Raw genomic sequence first — 21,788 nt, forward strand, 5'->3', positions numbered from 1 at the left:
CCGACCGAGGGAGGTGGGGGGAGAGGGGGAAGACTGGGGATGAAGTCGCTGTCCTGTGTCCCAAATCGCCCCTTCACACCCCTCACACAGACACTGCCCAAGGCTTACCTGTCAAGAGGAGCAAAGACCTTTCCGTTTCTTGTCCCACCAGCTTAATCTTCTTGAACCCTCATGGAAGAGTGGAAGGTCATCTTGAATACTCGCTGTCCACTGGACTGGAGGTACACCTCTACGCAGTCACATGCACAGGCAGCATCACTTGGGTCCTGGGCTACCAAAGGAGGAATCTCCCTTGTCCCCAGCACATATAAATATTTCCTGTAGATTGTGTCATTCCTCGGGTCAGTTGCAAACTGAAAACAGAGAAACAAACATTAAATTCTCACCTTGGAGAAAATAGATCCGAAAGAAAGCCTGTGAAGCAAACACCGTCTCCATCGGATGCTCCCAGATTCACCTCGCCTCCACACCGTCCCATCACACACTCCCGGGGTCAGACACAGAGTGAAACGTCCCCTCCACACATTCCCATCACACACTCCCGGGGTCAGACACAGAGTGAAGCTCCCTCCACACTGTCCCATCACACACTCCCGGGGTCAGACACAGAGTGAAGCTCCCTCCACACTGTCCCATCACACACTCCCTGAGGGTCAGACACAGAGTGACCCTCCCTCCACACCGTCCCATTCACACACTCCTGGGGTCAGACACAGAGTGACCCTCCCTCCACATTGTCCCATCACACACTCCTGGGGTCAGATACAGAGTGACCCTCCCTCCACACCAACCCATCACACACTCCCGGGGGTCAGATACAGAGTGACACCTCCCTCCCACACCGTCCCATCACACACTCCCAGGGGTCAGATACAAAGCCGAGAACAGATCAGTAGCAGAAATATTAACACTTACGTCCTTGACGTTGCGGCACAGTACAACATAGCGACAAGCCCGCCTCCACTGGATCTGGCCCAGGCTGGAGGAGACCAGGGCATTCTTCAGGAAGAACAGAGTGCCACTGTAGTCCAGGATAAAGATGTTATCCTTGGTGGGGATGAACTTGCGGTACCCGTGGGACAGGTGAGGTGCTACTGTCCGACTCACGGTCTTCCTACGGCCACCGAACGTTTGGAAGAATAGGCCTTTGGTATCTGTCGGGGCAGGAGACTGACAGCTGTGAACCAGCGGGTGGGGAGGGTGGACCACGTCCTGACGACCCAGACCAGCAGAGTGGAGGACCACACCCCCAGCACCAACATTACTGAACGACAGTTCAGGGTGATGACAGACTGGTTCCCAAACCCTTCCCAGTTTGTGATCAACTCCTTCAACCTTCACCGAAGGCAGAGGGGCAGGGCTCTGATTATTATCCCGTTGGGGGTGGAAGGACGGGGAGGAAGGGGGTGGAAGAGTTGGGGGGGGGAGAGGGGTGAGGGGGGAGGGGAGGGAGAGGGGGAGAGGGGGGAGAGGGGAGAGGGGAGAGTGGGAAGGGGGAGAGGGGGAGGGGGAGAGGGGGAGGGGGAGAGGGGAGAGGGGGGAAGAGGGAGGGAAGAGGGAGGAAGAGGGAGGAAGAGGGGAGGAGGAGATGGAAGTGGGGAGGAGAGAGAGGGGAAGGAGAGAGGGGGAGAGGAGAGAGAGGGGAGAGGGGACGAGGGGGAAGGAGGGGGAGAGGGGAGAGGGAGGAGAGGGAGGGGGAGGGGGGAGAGGGGGAGGAGGGGCGGAGGAGGAGGTGGAGGACAGGGGTGAGAGGGGGAGAGGGTAGAGGGGAGAGGGGAGGGGGAGGAGGGGAGGAGGGGAAGGAGGGAGGAAGGGGAGGAAGGGGAGGTGGAGGAGGGGGGAGAGGAGGGGTAGCAGTGGGGGAGGGGGAGAGGGGGCGAGAGGGAGGGGGAGAGGGAGGGGGAGAAGGGGAGGTGGAGGAGAGGGGAGGGGGAGAGGGGGAGAGGGGGAGAGGGGGAGAGGGGAGAGGGGATGGAAGTGGGGAGGAGAGAGGAGGGGGAGAGGAGAGAGGGGGAGAGGGGGGGAGAGGGGACAGGAGAGAGGGGGAGAGGGGGGAGAGGGGGGGAGGGAGGGGGGAGGGGGAGAGAGAGGGGGAGAGAGAGGGGGAGGAGGGGAGGGGGAGGAGGGGAGGAGGGGGAGGTGGAGGAGAGGGGAGGTGGAGGAGAGGGGGAGAGGGGAGAGGAGAGGGGGAGAGGGGGGAGGGGGAGGGAGAGGGAGAGGGGAGGGGAGAGGGGAGGGGGAGAGGGAGAGGGGAGGGGGAGTGGGGGAGGGGGAGAGAGGGGGGAGAGGGAGAAGGGGAGACGGAGGAGAGGGGAGAGGGGAGAGGGGAGAGGAAGAGGGGGGGAGAAAATCAGTGATCCCTGAGTTAGTGAGAGGGGGTAGACAGTGTGGAGAAAATCAGTACTCACTGTGGTAACTGCTTATGACCCCTGGATTAGAGGGAGAGGGTAAGTGGGGTGTGCAGGAGGTGAATCACTGTCCATCTCTGTCCCAGCCCCCACGGGGAACCCGGCTGAGAGGGTGTGGCAGAGTACGGGACCACGGGGCAGAACCTGGGCATTCCAGGGTGACCTCAGGAAGCAGGACTGCCCTCTCCCAATGGGGGCCTTGGGTGGTGGGTGGTGTGTGTGTGTGTGTGTTGAAATTAAACAGACAGCTCTGTTGGAGGCATGAACAGTTTCCAGGTTGTCAGAAAGCCACCTCCCCCCATGGAGGCACAGCACTTGGCGGTGGGGAGGGATTGCTGTGGGAAAGGTGTAAAGCAGGACCTTCCCTGGGTTAAAGTGTACGAGCTATATAGGGGGTGGGGTCTGGCTGGAGAGGGTAGTTGAAGGAGGAGCATGGTTGACTCCGTGTGGGAGGGAGGTGCGTGGGCAGGGGGTCCACATTTGGAGGAAGGAGCGGAGTGTTGGAGGCGAGAACTGCTGTCCAGTAGGCGGGGGAGAGGAGTCAAAGCTGGGTGTCCGCTGGGGGAAGTAAGGTTGGCAGAGTTGAGGAGGAGTTGTGGTGGGTGGTGGGTGGTGGGTGGTGGGTGGGGGGGGTTGGTGGGTGGGGGGTTTGGGGGGGGGGTTTGGGGGGGGGGTGGGGGGGGGGTTGGGGGGGGGGTGGGGGGTGGGGGGGGGGTTGGTGTTGAGGTCCCAGGGTTTAACTCACAGTTGAGGATGGAAGCCCGTTTCAAAAGCCATGTTCGGCCACCCCCTCAGCACTGAGCCGTGGCGCTAAGCGGCGGCTGATGCGTTTCCACACGGAGTCGTTACTACAGAGAGCGTGCAGGTAGCGGCACGTCTGGCCCAGTGTCACCACCTCCTTCACCGACAGCTCCGCGATGATCCGATCCAGCTGCAGGCGAGACAGGCACAGCAGCTGAAGCCCCAAGAAATCAACCACTCCCCTCCCCGGCCCAGAGATACCTTCCACCCAGAGAGACGTCTGAGACACCCTTATGACCTGCTGAGTTCCTCCAGCATTGTGTGTGTGTTGTCCTGAGGCTAACGCTGGCCAACACAAATGCCAACGTGCCACTAACATGGACTGAGAGCTGTGTTAATCCAGCCATGAGGCACAGAGAGCTTTTTATCAGATCTTCATGTGAAAGACAGCCCTCTAACAATGCAGTTCCCTCGGTACACCAGCATGGTTTAACCCCAGTGGAATGACAGAGTTTTGACCAACATGTTCAAGGGATCCTGGGCCACTCTCTCCTTCAGCAATACAATTGTAACCCTAAGCAACACACACAAAATTCTGGAGGAACTCCGCAGATCAGGCAGCATCTATGGATGGCAATAAACAGCTGATGCTTTGGGCGGAGACCTTTCATCAGGACTGGAAAGGAAGGTGAAAGAAGCCAGAACAGGAGGGTGCGGGAGAGTGGGGATGAGGTAAAAAAGCTGGCAGGTGATAGGTGAGACCAGCTGAGGGTGCGGGAGAGTGGGGATGAGGTAAAAAAGCTGGCAGGTGATAGGTGAGACCAGCTGAGGGTGCGGGAGAGTGAGGATGAGGTAAAAAAGCTGGCAGGTGATAGGTGAGACCAGCTGAGGGTGCGGGAGAGTGGGGATGAGGTAAAAAAGCTGGCGGGTGATAGGTGAGACCAGCTGAGTGTGCGGGAGAGAGTGGGAATGAGGTAAAAAAGCTGGCAGGTGATAGGTGAGACCCAGCTGAGGGTGCGGTGAGGAGTGGGGATGAGGGTAAAAAAGCTTTGAGATGATAGGTGAGACCAGCTGAGGGGTGCGGGAAGAGTGAGGATGAGGTAAAAAAGCTGGCGGGTGATAGGTGAGACCAGCTGAGGGGTGCGGGAGAGGTGAGGATGAGGTAAAAAAGCTGGCGGGTGATAGGTGAGACCAGCTGAGGGTGCGGGAGAGTGAGGATGAGGTAAAAAAGCTGGCGGGGTGATAGGTGAGACCAGCTGAGGGTGCGGGAGAGTGGGGATGAGGTAAAAAAGCTGGCAGGTGATAGGTGAGATCAGCTGAGGGTGCGGGAGAGCTGGGGATGAGGTAAAAAAGCTGGCAGGTGATAGGTGAAACCAGCTGAGGGTGCGGGAGAGTGGGGATGAGGTAAAAAAGCTGGCAGGTGATAGGTGAAACCAGCTGAGGGTGCGGGAGAGTGGGGATGAGGTAAAAAAGCTTTGAGATGATAGGTGAGACCAGCTGAGGGTGCGGGAGAGTGAGGATGAGGTAAAAAAGCTGGCAGGTGATAGGTGAGACCAGCTGAGGGTGCGGGAGAGTGGGGATGAGGTAAAAAAGCTGGCAGGTGATAGGTGAGACCAGCTGAGGGTGCGAGGGAGAGTGAGGATGAGGTAAAAAAGCTGGCGGGTGATAGGTGAGACCAGCTGAGGGTGCGGGGAGAGTGAGGATGAGGTAAAAAAGCTGGCGGGTGATAGGTGGAAGCTGTAAAGGACTGATGAAGGAATCTGAATGGGGAACGGAAAAAGAGAGAAGGAGGCAGTGGGGGACGGATTACTGGAAGTCAGATATTCATGCCACCAGGTTGGAGACTACACAGACTGAATACGAGGTGTTGCCCCTCGAGAACTGAGTGTGGCTTCATCATTCCAACGTGGTGGAGTAGGAATGGAAAGTAGAACTGAAATCAGTGGTCACCAGAAGGTGTACAATGAAGCAGTCCCTCAGTCTGTGTCCGGGCTCACCGATGTGGAGGACCCCACACAGGGAATTAGTCACATAATTGCCTAGATTAATAAATTATTAGTCATCTCATTCCCTGGAGTAACCACTCATTAGAGCTGTACAGCACCAGAGGCCTCGGTCCACAGAGTCCTCACCACCATCAACTCGACACCCATCCCACCTAACTCTCCCAGGATCTGCTTCTCACCTTACGGACTGCGGACAATCTACAACGACCAATTAACCAACCAACCCACACATCGTCGAGAGGTAGGAGGCACAGGGAAAACCTACACAGTCACAGGGAGAATGTGCAAGCTCCACAAGAGACATCACCTGAGGTCAGGATTGAACCCGCATCGCTGGAGCCACGAGGCAGGAGCCCTACTAACTGTGGCAGTGTCCCACACAGTCACCTCACTGCTCCGATTAGCACATCAATTCATACGTTAACACACACAAATGCTAGAGGAACTCTGCAGGTCAGGCAGCATCTAGAGAGAGGAATAAACAGTCAATGTTCTGGGTGGCCACCAGGAGCTCAAAGCCAGTTGCTGCAGGTGTGAGGCAGCAGAAGCAGCTCCTGCACCATCCCCCTGGTCTCGGCGATGGTTTTGTATCCAAGACTCTCGGATGACCATGACATCAGGGGACACACATTGTCTCTGTCCATGTTGGAGAGAATGCACAGTACGTCAAACAAACACAGTGCAAGTACACCTGGACAAAATGAGGGGAAGAGACAAGGTAGAGAGTCCTCATAACAGCTGATAGAGAGTGAAAACCACATTTCGCTCAACCTATCCTCATAAGATATGCTCCAGGCAGTACACTGGTAAATCTCCTCTGCATCCTCTCCAAAGCTTTCACATCCTTCCTATAATGAGGCAACCAGAAATAGGAGACAAGTTTGGGGAAATTTGTAGAGCACAGATGTGAGTGTGACAATAGCTCCATTCAGTAAAACTGGCCTTGTACTGTGTGGAGCCATGAGGGATACAAATGGGTCTTCGCAACCATTTGGTATCCCTGAGAAACTTGTAGTTATTTCAACTGGTATGACAAAAGAGAGATCTGTATTTAGAAAGAGAACTCTTCGGTAGCTCAGACGTGCCAAAGTGCTTCAGCCCCAGAGAGGGATTGTGGAAATGTAGCTCTTGTTGGAATATGGGAATCAGCAGTCACTGTGAGTAACCAGATCCCACCAACACCCGATATGAGAATTGCCCCGTCTTGTTCCAGTGACATTGGATGGGGAGTAGATGTTGCCTCCCAACTCTCCGTCACACTCCTGGGTCCAGATTAATTCTCTGGACGGCGACTCAAAAGGAAACCTTTAGGCTCTAATGGCAAAGTTTCAGTTAACAGCTAGAGTGAGATGAGGTTGCCTCCAGTACAGAGTAACAGCAGACTAGGATAAACAAAACCAGGAGAAAGACAGAGCTAAAACACTCCCAACAACTGATCAAAGCTCTGAGGTATCACACTATCTGATCAGGAACAATTAAACTACCAGCTGTTAGAAGTTCCAAGCTCATCTCCCCCATCAGGGGCAAAGACAAGGCTGAAGCACTCACGATTGTGTTTAGTCAGAAGTGTGGAGTGGGTGGTCCACCTCAACTACACACCCCCCACATCCCAGGGATTCTTGTCATCACAAGACCAACAGTCCACATAAAATCGCTTAGTGTGATATCATAAAACAACCAAGAATGTGGAGTACGGCAAGGGGTACAGAATAGACAACGTCCCCACCTCTGTACTGAGTGCCCACAGGCTGCATCTCTAGCCAAACTGCTCCAGTTCAGTGAGCAATCAAGGAACAACTCTATCTGACATATACATTTACACGGGTCAGAAATTTGCTGTGGTGTGTTGCCGTGACGTGCAACAAAAACCAGCATTCAACAATATAAAGAATGAAGAATTCTATAAAATAAAGTTCAAGGCTAAAGTACAGATATGGAATAACATGTACATAAATACAAGCCTGTATTTTCAATGTAAACAGTTTACTATGCAGTGCAATGACGGGGAAACAGTTTGGGGGGAGGGTGGGCACGGTAGCATGGTGGTTAGCAGAATGCTTTACGGTATCAACGCTTTCCAATTCCTGCCACTGGCTAAAAGAAGTTTGTCCACTCTCCCTGTGACCATGTTGCTTTCCTTCAGATGCTCTGGATTCTGCTCACAGTCCAAAGACATACCGGTTAGTAGGTTAATTGGTCATTGCAAATTGTCCTGCGATAGGCGAGGGTAAATCGGAGGGTTGCTGGGCAGCGTGACTCAAAAGGGCCAGAGGGCCTGTTCTGCACTGTATCTCAATAAATAAATAAATAGATGAGGGCTGGAGTGGGCTAGCGAGAATGGTTGATCAGATTAACTGTTTGGGTTGGGGAAAGAAACTTCTTAGATGACACGATGTTTTTGTTTTAATAGCCCTATAGTGCTTTCCAGAGGGAGCTTTTGGAAAAGGCAGTTTACTAGGTGGGTACTGTCTCAAAGGTTGTCAAGCCGAGGAGTGGTAGTGGGGACAAGCTCCCACTACTTAAAAGTGCTCCTCACGGCATGCACCTCAAATAGCCTCTGATAACCAAGTCCAACTCCTGGCCTTCTTTTGTGGCTTAGCCGCCAAGCCCAGCGGAACTGTTTCTACTGACAGGAGAAGGGGTGAAGGCGGGTCCTGGTGCCTTAAAACCACTGCTTCGGGTAGATGGAGCTCGTCAGCCTGGGAAGGCAGTCCATCTAAGGGAGGGAAAACTCTGATTTCAAACCTCTGCTGCCTTGCGGCCATACCTACTCATGGGAAAGGCTTCGGGAGTAAACCCTGAGGACAAATCCGGAGCTGGAGTCCCTAAGGCAGTCCGACGTTGCCTTCAACCTCGCTCTGGCAACTCCTGCGATGTCACTGGTGCCAAGCTGTATCGGCCCTTGCCCTTCCCTTGGACAACATCGGTGTTGTGGAGAGGGGAGACTTGCTGCATGGGCAACTGCCGGTCTTCCATACAACCTTACCCAGGCCTGCACCCTGGGGAGGGCACTTGCAAGACTTTCCAGGCGCAGATCCATGGTCTCGCGAGACTAACGGATGCCATCACCACCACAGTCTGAAATGATTTTCCACTTTGCCTTGGGCACACACAAGTCCTGAAATGATGGTAGATTGCCACCAATGATCTTTTCTGCTGACCTGACGGTCTGCTGTAGTGTTTGTACATTGTAAGAGGATGCTGCACCAAACCAGACATAACAGCTGATGTGAGGAAGCTCTGTATGATGGCAGTGTAGAATTGGACCAGTACGTTCTGGGGAAGATGGAATCACCAAACCAGACAGTAATGGTTGATGTGAGGGGACTCTGATGGCAGTGCAGAATTACACCAGCATGTTCTGGAGAAGATGGAATTTTACCAACTGCCACAAAATCCTCTGCCGAGCATTTTAATTAATGAAAGAGTTCAATCACAAACAAGAGAAAATCCGCAGATGCTGAAAATCTGAGCAACACACACAACATGCTGGAGGAACTCAGCAGGCCAGGCAGCATCTGTGGAAAAGAGTCAACATTTTGGGCCGAGACCCTTCATCAGAACTGGGAAAAAAGATGAGGAGTCAGAGTTAGAAGGTGGAGGGAGGGGAGGAAGAAACACAAGGTGATAGGTGAAACCGGGAAGGGGAGGGGTGAAGTAAAGAGCTGGGCAGTTGATTGATGAAAGAGATACAGGGTTGGAGAAGGGGGAATCTGATAGGAGAGGACAGAAGGCCATGAAGAAAGGGGGAGAAACACCAGAGGGAAGTGATGGGCAGGTAAGGAGATAAGGTGAGAGATGGAAAAGGTAATGGGGAATGGTGAAGGAGTGGGGTGGGGGACATTACTGCAAATTTGAGAAATCCATGTTCATGCCATCAGGTTGGAGGCTACCCAGATAGAATATAAGATGTTGCTCCTCCAATCTGAGTGTGGCTTCATCACAACAGTAGAGGAGGTCATAGACTGACATCGGAATGGGAATGGGAAGTGGAATTAAAATGGTTGACCACTGGGAGATCCCATTTTTTTCCAGCAGATGGAGCACAGGTGCTTTGCGAAGCAGTCTCCCAATCTATGTTGGGTCTCACTGATATACAGGAGGTCACACTGGGAGCACCGGATACAGTAGATGACCTCAACAGACTCTGAGTTGAAGTGTTGTCTCACCTGGAAGGTTGTTTGGGCCCCTGAATGCTAGTGAGGGAACAGGTATAGGGACAGGTGTAGCACTTGTTCCACTTGCAAGGATAAGTGCCAGGAGGGAGATCAGTGGGGAGGGATAAATGAACAGAGGAGTTGCGTAGGAAGCGATGCCTGTGGAAAGCAAAGTTGGGGGCGGGGGAGGGAAGGACGTGCTTGGTGGTGGGATCCCGTTGGACAGGCAGAAGTTATGGAAAATTTATGGACACAGAGGCTGGTGGGGTGGTAGGTGAGGACAAAAGGAACCCTATCCCTGGGAGGGTGGCGGACATGTGTAAAATGGAAGAGCTACAGTTGAGGTTAGCGTTGATGGTGGAGGAAGGAGATGTCCCCCTCCTTCAAATACCAACTGATATCTATTATAAACCCACTGATTCACACAGCTACCTGTACTATAACTCTTCCCACCCTGTCACATGTTAAAAAGAATGCCATCCCCTTCTCTGAATTCCTTCACCTCTGCCACATCTGCTCTCTGGATGAGGCTTTTCATTCCAGAATGAAGGAGATGTCCTCCTCCTTCAAAGAAAGGGGCTTCCCTTCTTCCACCATCGATGCTGCCTCCAACCGCACCTCTTCCATTTTGTGCACGTCTGCCTTCTTCCCACACTCTCGTCACCCCACCATCAGTACTAGAGGTCCTTGGAGCTGTGTCCAGATCCCTGCCATCTTTAGCTGTTTCTTCTGTGACCTTCCTTTCACCAGGAAGTCAGAAGTGGGAATGTTCACTGTTCATGGCACAGCGTTCAACTTCATTCACCACATGTTAACAAGTTCAACAGCCTACAGCAAGGGCAAGATAACAATCCGGCATGGGCTGATGTGGCAACATGCCATACAAGGACAGGTAATGACCATCCATCTTTGACCTTCAATGACCTTTGCTGAGATCCCATCAGGAAAATTCTGGAAATATTGCCGGCCAGAAACTCAACTGAAGGTCAGGTACTGATGGGCCAGTGGTGCCAGCCTCCCCTTGACTCTCCAATGTATTTCCATCATGAGCAAGCAAGAATAGGTGTTTCTATCACAAACTCGAGAAAAGAATCTCTGACTGTCTGGTTGACAGAAGCCTGAAGTCCCACACCACTAGGTTTAAGAATAGCTACTTGCTTTCAACTGTTCAGTTTTTGATCCAACTGCACAATCGTAATCACAATACACTGGAGGAACTTGGCAGATCAGGCAGCATCTACAGAGGGGAATAAACACTCAACATTTTGGGTCAGGACTGGCATGGAAGGATAAAGAACCCAGAATGAGAAGGTGGGTGGGCGGGAAGGAGTATTATCTGGCAGATGACAGTGAAGCTAGGTGAGGGAGAAGGTGAGTGGATGGGGAAGGTGGGGATGAAGTGAGAAGCTGGGAGGTGATGAATGGAAAAGGTAAATGGCTGAAGAAGAAGAAACCTGATAGGAGAGGTGAGTGGACCTAATCACAACCTTGGTATATCGACACTATGGCCAACTTGTGCTACAGAGAACCTTGTTCCGTAACAACAGTTCTAGTCGTGATCTTTCACATTGATCACATCAACGTTGTCTCTTTAATGCTTGAACGGTGATCAGAGTATGTGCCGGTGGTGCGCCTGTACCTAAGTATTTCGTCGCACCTGGGCACACGTGGACAAGTGCAGATGACAATAAACTTCAACTTGACTTTTTGATGAGGGCAGCTCCAACATCTCTAAGGAAACATGATACCATCCTTTTTATTTTTAGCCCATCCACTTCCCTAAACATGAATTCTCTGCTTCAAAAAACAGGTGGACCTCAACAGATCAGGCAGCACCTATGGAGGGGAATCAAGAGTCTACATTTCGGGCTGAGACCCCGTATTGGACAGACCGTCCACCCACCCTAAACATTCATTGCCTTCACCACTGTTGTGATATTGCACACCACCCACAAATACTCTACTGTTATCTGCCCTGACCACTACATTACAACTCCCAAACCCGCAACCTCCGCAGGCTGCAAGGACAAAGGCAACTAAGTTACCTCTCCAAGCCATAGGTCTCCCCAGTCTTCATCACTGGGCCCATCCACATCCTGGGCGGTTCTCCCGAGCAGGACGATGGGAGGATCACCAGCACACAAACTATGGTAGATCAGCAAGAACATTCACCTTGCCACCAAACCAAGAGTGAGAAAGCTAAAAGCACCCTACAATCAAAGAAAAAAGGAGAGCAGGTGGCAGGTAAGACAACTGTAATTAACATTAACAACAGGAATTCTGCAGATGCTGGAAATTCAAGCAACACACATCCAAGTTGCTGGTGAACGCAGCAGGCCAGGCAGCATCTGTAGGAAGAGGTGCAGTCGACGTTTCAGGCCGAGACCCTTCGTCAGGACTAACTGAAGGAAGAGTGAGTAAGGGATTTGAAAGTTGGAGGGGGAGGGGGAGATCCAAAATGATAGGAGAAGACAGGAGGGGGAGGGATGGAGCCAAGAGCTGGACAGGTGATTGGCAAAAGGGATACGAGAGGATCATAGGACAGGAGGTCCGGGAAGAAAGACAAGGGGGGGGGGGGGACCCAGAGGATGGGCAAGAGGTATATTCAGAGGGACAGAGGGAGAAAAAGGAGAGTGAGAGAAAGGATGTGTGCATAAAAATGAGTAACAGATGGGGTATGAGGGGGAGGTGGGGCCTTAGCGGAAGTTAGAGAAGTCGATGTTCATGCCATCAGGTTGGAGGCTACCCAGACGGAATATAAGGTGTTGTTCCTCCAACCTGAGTGTGGCTTCATCTTTACAGTAGAGGAGGCCGTGGATGGACATGTCAGAATGGGAATGGGATGTGGAATTAAAATGTGTGGCCACTGGGAGATCCTGCTTTCTCTGGCAGACAGAGCGTAGATGTTCAGCAAAGCGGTCTCCCAGTCTGCGTCGGGTCTCGCCAATATATAAAAGGCCACATCGGGAGCACCGGACGCAGTATATCACCCCAGTCGACTCACAGGTGAAGTGTTGCCTCACCTGGAAGGACTGTTTGGGGCCCTGAATGGTGGTAAGGGAGGAAGTGTAAGGGCATGTGTAGCACCTGTTCCGCTTACACGGATAAGTGCCAGGAGGGAGATCAGTGGGGAGGGATGGGAGGGACGAATGGACAAGGGAGTTGCGTGGGGAGTGATCCCTGCGGAATGCAGAGAGAGGGGGGGAGGGAAAGATGTGCTTAGTGGTGGGATCCCGTTGGAGGTGGCGGAAGTTACGGAGAATAATATGTTGGACCCGGAGGCTGGTGGGGTGGTAGGTGAGGACCAGGGGAACCCTATTCCTAGTGGGGTGGCGAGAGGATGGAGTGAGAGCAGATGTACGTGAAATGGGGGAGATGCGTTTAAGAGCAGAGTTGATAGTGGAGGAAGGGAAGCCCCTTTCCTTAAAAAAGGAAGACATCTCCCTCGTCCTAGAATGAAAAGCCTCATCCTGAGAGCAGATGCGGCGGAGACGGAGGAATTGCGAGAAGGGGATGGCATTTTTGCAAGAGACAGGGTGAGAAGAGGAATAGTCCAGATAGCTGTGAGAGTCAGTAGGCTTATAGTAGACATCAGTGGATAAGCTGTCTCCAGAGACAGAGCCAGAAAGATCTAGAAAGGGGAGGGAGGTGTCGGAAATGGACCAGGTAAACTTGAGGGCAGGGTGAAAGTTGGAGGCAAAGTTAATAAAGTCAACGAGTTCTGCATGCGTGCAGGAAGCAGCGCCAATGTAGTCATCGATGTAGCGAAGGAAAAGTGGGGGACAGATACCAGAATTAACATTAACAGGAACCCGCACTAAGGAACTGGATTATAACTATATCTTACAAGGCCAAGATGCTTGTAGAGATTTTTGTGCTTCATTAAGCTGAACATGGTGTATCCTCTTGCATGTACTACACTGGATACTCACTAACTCGGGAGGGATGGAGAGGATGGAGAACGGACCTGTTCGGTCCTGCTTGGCGGTACTTCCTCCGAGTTCTGTCCCACTTGACTGGCAGAAGGACATTCTCCTTCTCTTCACCTGGTGGAACAGGACCAACCTCTCGTTACTCCCAGCCACAGTCAGCTCAGCAAATCCATCCAAACGCCTACACTGAAGAGACCTGCTCATGTGTCCCACCACTCTGCCACATCCAATGACCACCCCTACACAGCACTGCCCCACCCAGACCCCCCATACCGTCCCACTCAGTGACTCCCCCAAACCCCACTGATACTGTCTCATCAATTGACCCCATCCCCAGGCACACAGTCCCACCCAAAGTTCCACTTTGCCCTACCAATTACACCCATACCCCTCCCATACTGTCCTAACCAATGAAATCTCTCTCTGCACAGTGATCCCCACCCCATCACCCCCACTCCACCACACTGTGAACTATCCTTGCACCCACAGTCCCACCTAGACCCCCCAACACTATTGCACCTTAAACTCCATTGAGACTCCCACACAACTAATCCCCACCACCCCACTCACACTGTCTCACTCAATGACCCTTTCCACCTATCCACAGTCCCAATGAATTTCTCACACCCACCCTAACTCCACCTAGTGTCCCCACCCAATCACACCTCAAACCCCATTGACTATCCCACCCAATGACCTCCCGCACCCACAGTCTACACCACCATACTACCTACAATGTTTCACCCAATCACCCCTCCCCTACACCTACAGTCCCACCCAATACAGCCCCAAACTCCACCCGCACTGTCCACACCCAATAACCACGTCCCAACCACACAGTTGCACCCAATAACCCACCAATGTTCCACCCAACCACCCCTTCCCCATGCCTACAATTCCATCCCACCCCAACCACAGTTGCACCCAATAACCCACCAATGTTCCATCCAACCACCCCTTCCCCATGCCTACAATTCCACCCCAGCCCAACCACACAGTTGCACCCAATAACCCACCAATGTTCCACCCAACCACCCCTTCCCCATGCCTACAATTCCACCCCAGCCCAACTACACATTTGCACCCAATAACCCACCAATGTTCCACCCAACTACCCCTTCCCCATGCCTACAATTCCACCCCACCCCAACCACACTGTCGCACCCAATACAGCCCCAGACTCCACCCACACTCACTTCTGCCATTGAATAACCATGACCACCTCATCCACATTGCACCCACCACTGATGCCCACTTCTCCCCACACCCAGTCCATGGGTGGAAATGGCTAACATGAGGGGACAGTATTTTAAGGTGATTTGAGGAAAGTATGGGGGATGTCAGAGGTAAGTTCTTTACATGGAGAGTGGTGGAGCACGGAACGTGCTGTCAGAGATGGTGGTAGAACCAGATACATTAGGGGCACAAAATTTTGTATTGCTATATTTATGCTCTATTCTTCGTTGGGCGGCTGTAACGAAACCCAATTTCCCTCGGGATCAATAAAGTATATCTATCTATCTATCTATCTAAAAGACTTTTAGATAGGCACAGAGATGATAGAAAATAGAGGGAAGGGTTAAATTGATCTTAGAGTAGGTTAAAAGATCAGCAAAATATCATGGGCTGAAGGGCCTGTACTGTGCAATGTTCTAATCCATCAAACAGCCTGCAGCAAAAAGTAAACCGTGACTCAGGCACCAGAGTGGTGGCTCACGCTGATATTAAAACAGCCAATATCATGAACTGTGGCATCCTCTCCATTCCAGGCAGGTGAGGCTCTCATTCACCATATTCATGTTGGGGGGTGGGGGAATGGAAACACTTAATGCCAGAGGGATCCCGGCTGTGTAGGTCAGTGGGGGAGGAATATCAGCTCTGATTGTGGTGAATAGCAGAGAAGGGCCAAATAGCCTCCTGCTTGTGCCGGTGAGCTTGGCCTCACTGTCCACGTCTTGACCGTTACTCTCCCTGACTCAGTGTGAAGTAGGTTCTTGCATTCCCTTGGTTGCTCCCCGGCCTCCTCCATCACGCTCCCTCCCTCTACCCACAACTTCCTCCAAGTGTCACCACAGGTCCTGGTGAAAACATAACGTGCCCATAATGTTCAGAACAACACAAAACAAGCCCCTTTCCTATCCTCCCACCGTCCCACCCACCCATACAGGCCTCCAACTCCAGGACCAGCCACTGCCAGGCCTCCAATCCCATACTCAGCACCCCATCCTCCTGAGCCCCCCCCCCCCATGGGACGTAATATAAGCAAACAGTTGCCCAGGGCAACTCCTGTTCGCCTGCTCAGGCCAGCCAGTGTTGGAGAGGATTGTGTCACACCAGCCACCTGTTGTTGCCTGGATACATCTCGGAAAGGCCGTGCATTGTAGATTAAGGTTTGTCCCTGTCCATGACCGCCCCCACCTTCTGGTGGCTGCAGTGGGGAGGGGTCAGCCTGTGAATTCAGGATGCCCATGCACTCCCCAGCTGGAGATGGGTGAGAGAGTCATGGACACACCCCCACCACCCAGAGGGAAGGGGTTTGTGGTAGGGGGTCACACAGAGCTTGAGGGTGTGGGGAGTGAGAGTACAGGTGGGGGACTGAAGCCCCTCAGCCCACACAGCAACGGCACTAACCTCCCTGTTCCGAAGCAGAGATTTTGCTCTCCACTGCCCCCCACCCCCCACCGTTCTTCTCCCATCCCGCACTGGGTGGCCTCTTTCGGTGGCTGTCATATTGCTGTTTGCGAGATTTGTGTGCAAGATGGCTGCTGTGTACCCAGGAGACCAGCAGTGTCTGAGAGGCTGTAACGTGCTGAGGTTGGTGAGTTGGGGGGTCGGGGGAGGGAAATGGAAAATTGGAGGCTTCTATGTCATCTACAAGACCACGTGCTTCCAGGGCTGTAGGTGGGGATGGAGAGGGTGTTTCCCTGACTGTGGAGAGCAACAACCCAGGCTTCACCATTCAGAACTGAACAGGTGGAGCCATCACCATCCCAGGAATGGGGAACTTTGGCACTCGTGAAGACTTAGTCATGGAGTTTGTTCAAAACTGAGATTGATATAGTTCTGGATGTTGGAAGTACAAAGTAAATTTATTATCAAGATGTCTATACGCTGTCATAGAAATCATGAAAATCTATATATAAACAAAGACTGACAAACAACCAATGTCCAAAAGAAGACATACTGTGACAATAATAAATAATACTGAGCACATGAGTAATAAATTCACTGAGTCCATTTAAAGCTGAGGTTGGTAGGTTCTTGGTTAGTCAGGATGTCAAAGGTTATGAGGGAGAAAACAGGAGAATGTGGTTGAGAGGGATAATAAGTCAGCCATGATGAAATAGCAGAGTATTCTGCTCCTATGTTGTATCATCTTATGGCCTAACGTCAGTGACACATTACATTAAATGAAATTAAAATTAATAGCTGTAAAAAAAACACAATAAGACAGTCATGGAGTGATACAGCACAGGTAGAGGCCCTGCAGTCCATCAAGTCTATGCTCGCCACAGTGCCCACTAACTGCCCCAATCTCCTATATCCCTCCAAGCACCTATCTAACTACTTCTCAAATGACACCACTGTACCTGCCTCACCCACTTCCTCTGGCAGCTCCCTCGCCTCTGCGTGAAAATGTTGGCCCTCAGGTTCCTTTTAAATCTTTCTCCTCGCACTGTAAATCTCTACATCCTAGATTTAGACTCTGCCTCCCTGGGGAAAAGACTGTTATCATCCACGTTGTCTGTACTTCTCATAATTTTAAACACTTCTGTAAGGTTACCCTTACCCTCCTACCATCTAAAGAATAAAGATCCAACCTGTCCAACCTTTCCCTCCAACTTGGTCCCTCAAGTCAAGATCCTTGTAAATCATTCCTGCACTCCTTCCAGGTTAACTACAACTTTCCTAACTCATAATAGATACATAAACACAATCACAATATGTCACGATCATGCTCTTTGGAACTTAGATAAATGGGAGTCAGTGACACAGAGCCAGTACAGGCCATTTGGCCCAACCAGCCTGTGCTGACCACAGTGACACTGGCTGGTCCCAATTTCCTGCCTTCAGCTCATATCGCTCAAATCCCCGCCGCACCATCCTCCTTTTCCTAAATGGCGCTAGTGTTCCTGCCTCAACCTCTTCCTCTGGCAGCTCGTTCCATATATTCCACACCCTCTACATGAAAATATTGGCCTTCAGGTCCCTTTTAAACCTTTCCCTCTCACCCGAAACCCATGTCCCCTAGATTTTGCCTCCCCTACTTTGGGGAAAAGACTTATTATCCACCTTACCTCTGCCTCTCAAAATTTTAAACACTTTTGTAAGGTCTCCCCCTCATAGTCCTATGTTCATGGAATAAAGACCTCGGTTGGCAACCTCTCCCTATAACTCAGGCTCTCTAGTCCCAGCAACATTCTCATAAATCTTCCCTGCACTCTTTCCAATTTAACCACATCCTTCCTTTAACAGGGTGACCAAGACAGTACTCAGCACTCCAAGTACAACCTCACCAACGACTTATACAACTGCAACTCCTACACTCAGTGCCCTGACTGATGAAGACCAGTGTGCTAAACACCTTTTTCACCACCGTCTACCGTGGCACCACTTTCAATGAACTATGTGTTCATCCTCCTCGTCCCTCTGTTCCATTACACTCCCTCGTGCTCTACCATTCATAGTACAAGTCCTACACTCGTTTGACTTTCCAAAGTGCATCACCTCACTCATTGGTATTGAAATCCATTTGCAACTCCTTGGCACACTTCTCTAACTGATCAATACCCCCGTGATCTACAATAACCCTCCTCACTCTCGACAACACCTCCTAATTCTGTGTCACCACCAACTTAGTGATCAATGTAGAAAGAGAGCAGAATATGTCCAGGAAGCGGCAGACTACACGGAATGATCAGCTGTTTAGTTTAGTTGGTCCCCACAATAAGAATGAAGTCCCAAAGGCAGCAGCAATGTAACTGATCCATTCAACTGGTTTGGAGCTGAAGGTCGAGAGGGAAATCAAGGGAACTCCCTCATTAATGAAGACCAGGTGATCTTAGGAATAGATGCTGAAAAGCTCCGAGTTATTGGACGACGTTGAGCAGGATGGGAGACAGGGTCAGCTGGCTTTGAGACAGAGACATAGATCATTACAGGCCCTTTGACCAATAGTGCCACCCTATTATTCTGCCTGCTCCCACTGACCATAGGACCACACTCCTGTCATCCATGTACTTATCCAAACTCTCTTAAACGTTGCAATCGTACCCACATCCACCACTTCCTCTGGAAGATCCTTCCACACTCTTACCGCCCTCCGATTGAAGTTCCACATCATGTTCCCTTGAACAGTTCACCTTTCACCCTTAACCGATGACCTCTAGTTCAAGTCTCACCCAACCTGAGGGGAAAAGTCTTCTTGCATTCACCCTATCTATACCGCTCAATTTTAATAATCTGTCAAATCTCCCATCATTCTATCTTCCAAGGTATAAAATTCTAACCCATTCAATCTTTCACCATTCCTCTGGATCACAAGTCCTGGCAACATCCTTGTACATTTTCTCTGCATACTCAGTCTTATTGACATCTTTCTTGTAGGTCAGTGACCATAACTGTGCACACTACTCCAAATTAGGCCTCACCAAAGTCTTGTAAAATTTTTCAATCTTCTTGGAACACAAGTGCTGAATAGGTTAACCCCCTCCCCACTCCATCTAAACAGCCTACGGCACTTTAGATTAGTGTCTGGTCTGGCAAACTGCTTCTTTATGCAATGCAGAGCTCCCAGAACACCAAAAGTGGAGAGTGCACATTAGCTCCTCATCATCTTGGGTAAGAATGGTGGCAATAACTGAAACAGCAAAGCCCAAGCTGGTCTACCCTGCTGTAACCCAAGCATGCCCAAGAGAAAACCATCTTATTGGAGAAGGCAAGCTACAAGGTATTCAGAAAAGAATTTCCAAGTGGTGACAGGATATGCCTGATACTTACACTAGGTGGCCCCTCATTTCTACTTAATCTGGAATATTTCTGAAGATTGTCTCTGCCTGCTTTGCTGGACATTGTCCTCTCTCTCTCTCCCCAAATGCAGTTATGTTTTTGTTCAAGTTGCACTGCTATGGGACTGATTGTGATCTGCGTTTTCCCCAGGGTAACCGTGCACATGTCATTATTTTGGCTGTTTGTGCTGTATGTGCTTGCAGCAGCTCCCCCATGCCTTTTCCCGTGGCGTGACATCACCTTTAACAGTTGTCCAGGAGACAACAGTGATTATTATGACTTAACAGTTGGAGTTTTGACATCACGGCCAGGGCACCCAGCTGCCTGTCTGGGCCCAGAAACCGAGGCTGCTTCGGAAGAGGCAGGGCTGGATCTGTTGAATCGAATGGGAAAGGTGGGCTGCAGAGAAGATGGAGGTGTAGATTGCTGCAAAAAGCACAGTCTGAAGAAATGGAGGCTGGAGGGCTGAAAGAGGGGGAAAAAAAAGGTCAATGATTCTGATGAGGGAAAGATTCAGGAATGAGCTTGAGAGAATCAATGGAGATTATTTTTCCGTGTTGGGAAGACCAGGGTTCAATTTTATCACTGTCTGAGAGGAGTTTGAATATTCTCCCCGTGATCACGTGAGTTCCCTCCCACACTTCAGAGACGTGTGGGGTAGTAGGTTGAAAAGTCACATGGGTGTAATGGGTGGTGCAGGCTTGTTGAGTTGGAAGGGCCGGTTACCAAAATGTACTGTTAAATAATAAGTAAAACTTGGCAGTACTCATAATAAAATAGTTGCAATTAAATTTATTTGTGGAAAGTCATTGTTTCTCCATAAAGTCGGGGTAAAACATGGAACAGGGATAGGTTTAAGGAGGTGGGAGGAACATGAGGAATGAGAGGAGCTGGAAGAGATGAAAAGGGATAGGCTTGGTCTGGAGCATATGGCAGATGGGCCATGTATATCCGAGGATGTGACAATGTGATGGTTGCATCGGTGCAGCAATCAGAGCTGGGAGTAGGGACAGCAAGGTAAAGCAGGTATTAAGATGGGGGCACACATAGATTAATCTATATCTGGGGAGGGGAAGGCTGTGTGTGAGGAGATAGAGAAGTTAAGGCTCTGAGTTCAGGCATACTAAGGCAGCGGGTGTAGAGCTGATGTTGGGTTAGTGACTGTATACGAGAAGGCGATTAAGAAAGAGCCTTTAACCTGGAGTTAGGGTTGGTGCTGGTTCTTTACTGGCAACCAACACTGTACCTCCATTTCCTGCTTGCACTGGGATGGATTCTGAAGGTCTCACTTTCCAGTAGAATGACCAACTCTTAACCCCAACCAAAGAGCAGAATAATTTCTCACCTTCCTCATTCCTGGGGGTACATGTCCACAGATCCCTGAAAGTTGCCTCACAGGTAGATCGGGTAGTTAAGAAAGCTTATGGGGTGTTAGCTTTCATAAGTCGAGGGATAGAGTTTAAGAGTCGTGATGTACTGATGCAGCTCTATAAAACTCTGGTTTGGCCACAATTGGAGTACTGTGTCCTGTTCTGGTCGCTTCACTATAGGAAGGATGTGGAAGCATTGGAAAGGGTACTGAGGAGATTTACCAGGATGCTGCCTGGTTTAGAGAGTATGCGTTATGATCAGAGATTAAAGGAGCTAGGGTTTTACTCTTTGGAGAGAAGGAGGATGACAGGAGACATGACAGATAATAAGAGGAATAGATAAAGTGGATAGCCAGTGCCTCTTCCCCAGGGCACCACTGCTCAATACAAGAGGACATGGCTTTAAGTTAAGGGGTGGGAAGTTCAAGGGGGATATTAGAGGAAGGTTTTTTACTCAGAGAGTGGTTGGTGCGTGGAATGCACTGCCTGAGTCAGTGATGGAGGCAGATACACTAGTGAAATTTAAGAGACTACTAGACAGGTATATGGAGGAATTTAAGGTGGGGGGTTATATGGGAGGCAGGGATTAAGGGTCGGCACAACATTGTGGGCCAAAGGGCCTGTACTGTGCTGTACTATTCTATGTTCTATTCTTCGTAACGAAGACTCCACATTGGCCGATGTCTGAGCCAGCTGATTCAGTATCTTCAGAATCACTTTATTGCCAGTATGTGAAATGTACTAGAACTAATTGTGGTTCGGTGCCAAGTATAAAACACAGGACAATATCATGGCAGCAACACAATGGCAACCAACAATTTACAAGACAATAGTGCAAATAGCCATGAGCAATCAACAAATAGCAGAACAGTCACGTGCGCAAACTTCAATAATCAAACTTAAATAAGTATGAACATATGAACAGAATTTATAATTATGAACACAAGTGGGTCTGTGGGCATTAAATAATCATGATGTTGGGATACATCCTAGGATGTGCTGGGACACATTAGCGATGGAACCTGGGGCCATCGGGTGTTTCAGGCCTTTCAACATCTTACACCCTCGCCCAGGCAACCCAGCCAGGGTTGATCAGACCCCGGCTTGTGCCCCAGCAGCATTCGTCCATGGGTCACACCTCCTGCTCCATAGCCATCCGGAGGCT

At 50.7% G+C, this 21,788-nt stretch overlaps 1 pseudogene; it reads right to left on the bottom strand.

The window, feature by feature from the left end:
- Nucleotides 1-82: 82 nt before the first annotated feature.
- On the bottom strand, nt 83-13,448 carry LOC140198388 (F-box only protein 24-like; annotated as a pseudogene).
- Nucleotides 13,449-21,788: the final 8,340 nt, after the last annotated feature.

Source organism: Mobula birostris, chromosome 5, assembly GCF_030028105.1.
Source record: "Mobula birostris isolate sMobBir1 chromosome 5, sMobBir1.hap1, whole genome shotgun sequence".
In the NCBI taxonomy this organism is placed as follows: Eukaryota; Metazoa; Chordata; class Chondrichthyes; order Myliobatiformes; family Myliobatidae; genus Mobula; species Mobula birostris.